The sequence below is a fragment of the Palaemon carinicauda genome, chromosome 42, assembly GCF_036898095.1.
Source record: "Palaemon carinicauda isolate YSFRI2023 chromosome 42, ASM3689809v2, whole genome shotgun sequence".
Taxonomy (NCBI): Eukaryota; Metazoa; Arthropoda; class Malacostraca; order Decapoda; family Palaemonidae; genus Palaemon; species Palaemon carinicauda.
In genome coordinates, this window is record NC_090766.1 from 32,939,853 (window position 1) to 32,942,352 (window position 2,500).

A 2,500-nucleotide genomic window follows, 5' to 3' on the forward strand; every position below is an offset into this window, starting at 1 on the left:
GAGATACTTACGTCAACCTATTCATGACCTCACTTTGTTCTTATTAAATGGAGATTCACCAGCCCACTGGTATCTTAACATGCCCTTCCTTTGTTCCAAGATTGTTCTCGAGTTCACCAAAAGAAAGGGCAAACCTAGAAGAAAACTGTGACCTGTTCTTTCTGTCTTTCACTCTCCAAGGGAGTTGACTATAAAGTTTTTTGTTCCAAGATTGTTCAAGGGGTACCCAAAAGGCAGAACAAGCCAAGAACAAAACTGTAACCGGTTCTTCTCCTTTCGTTTCAAGATTGTTCAAGAGTTCTCCAAAAGGCAGAACAAACCAAGAACAAAACTGTAACCTGTTCCTCTCCTTTCGTTCCAAAATTGTTCAAGAGTTCTCCAAATGGCAGAACAAGCCTAGAACAAAACTGTAACTTTTATTTCTCCCTCTGTTCCAAGATTGTTCAAGAGTTTACCATAGAAAGAACAAGCCGAGAACAAAACTGACCTGTTCTTCTCCCTTTGTTTTAAGCTTGTTCATGGGGTTTACCAAAGAAAGAACAAGCCGAGAACAAAACTGACCTGTTCTTCTCCCTTTGTTTCAAGCTTGTTCATGGGGTTTACCAAAAGGAAGAACAAGCCCAGAACAAAATTGTAACATGGTCTTCTCCCTCTGTTCCAAGACTGTTCAAGAGTTCGCCAAAGAAAGAACAAGCCTAGATCAAAACCATAACCTGTATCTCTCCCTCTGTTCCAAGATTGTTCACGAGTTCATCCAAAGAATATAAACAAGCCCAGAACAAAACAGACCTGTTCTTCTCCCTCTGTTCCAAGAGTTCTCCAAAAGGCAAAACAACCCAAGAACAAAACTGTAACCTGTTCTTCAAGTCTTCCATTCCCCAAGGGGTTTGACAAGTCGCTACTTAGGGGGAAGATAGGCTGTGGCACCCTAGCAGTACCAACCAAACTCGGCTGAACCCCATCGTCAGGCTGGGAGGAGCGAAGAGAGGAAAAGTCTCCTTTTGTTCCTTCTTTATGTCAGGTACCCCCCAAAATTGGGGGAAGTGCCTTGGTAAATAGAAAAGAAGACTGGCCAGAAACTTCGTTTCTTTATTTTTGAAAAGTCTTTGGGAAGATGGGTTGTGGCACCCTAGCAGTACCAACCAAACTCTGCTGAACCCTTCGTCAGGCTGGGAGGAGCGAAAAGAGGAAAAGTCTCCGTTTTTTCCTTTTTTATGTCAGCTACCCCCCAAAAATTAGGGAAATGCCTTTGTAAATAGAGCATAAGTCTGGCCGGAAAGTTCGTTTCTTTATTTTTGAAGTCTTTACTACGGGGGGAAGAAGGGTTGTGGCACTCTAGCAGTACCAACCAAACTCAGCTGCACCCTTCGTCAGGCTGGGAGAAGCGAAGAGAGGAAAAGTCTCCTTTTTGTTCCTTTTTTATGTCAGCTATCCCCCAAAATTGGAGGAAATGCCTTCGTAAATAGAACAGAAAGTTAGATTCTTTATTCCCACCGAGAGAGTTATACGAGCTCTAGATTTTTCCGAGTGAGTGGAGATTTGTCCTCAAAGTTTTCGCATTAGGAAATAAAAAGTCCTTTGAAAGGACGTCATTTGGGAAACATCTCTCAAAATAAAAATGTTCTAATGCAATGGAACAGTTCTTGCACGCTGCATTAGTTTACTTTTTACCTAAAGTGACACAGACTCTCTCTCTCTCTCTCTCTCTCTCTCTCTCTCTCTCTCTCTCTCTCTCTCTCTCTCTCTCTCTCTCTCTCTCTCTCTCTTAGATGCAATCCCCTTCTGACATAATTAGTTCGTAAGTTTGGACGTTTGTTTTTAATAGAAAATATTTGACTCAAATACAATAATGTTTTAACTTTATTTCTACTAATTGAATATCCGAGGTTAATCATGGCGTCACAAATGCACAGACTCTATCTATCTATCTATCTATCTATCTACAACAATAACAAAAACACATGCAGCCATTTCTAGTCCACCGCAGGACAAAGGCCTCAGACATGTCCTTAGTTATGTCTAGCGTTTAGCCATTTTCATCACCATGCTGGACACTACGGATTGGTGATGACGAGAGACTCAAGTCTGATCGCTCGCAGAAAACCAACCAAGTATGGGTTACCCTGATTAGTACAGCTTTGCTGATCATGGCGATAGATAAATCCTTTCACCACGTTAAGGATTCCGTACTCAGAAAGGGATATATATATATATATATATATATATATATATATATATATATATATTATATATATATATATATATATATATATGTGTGTGTGTGTGTGTGTGTGTGTGTGTGTGTGTGTGTGCATGTATGTGTGACAATTAAATTTTTTTACTAAAATTATGTTAGAATATTATCCTTTATCAAAAGGCTTTAACTGAAGATCCTTTAATAAATATAAAATCACAATTTAAACATGTGAAGAATCTTCAACAACATTTAAGATCTTATTCCCACAAAAGAAAAATTAATTAGAAAACTTTTAATAAATGC

General features: G+C 39.2%; 1 pseudogene; it reads right to left on the minus strand.

Moving 5' to 3' along the window:
* The window catches only part of LOC137632779 (apolipoprotein D-like), a 14,988-nt pseudogene that overhangs the window by 8,328 nt on the left and 4,160 nt on the right, over positions 1-2,500 (minus strand).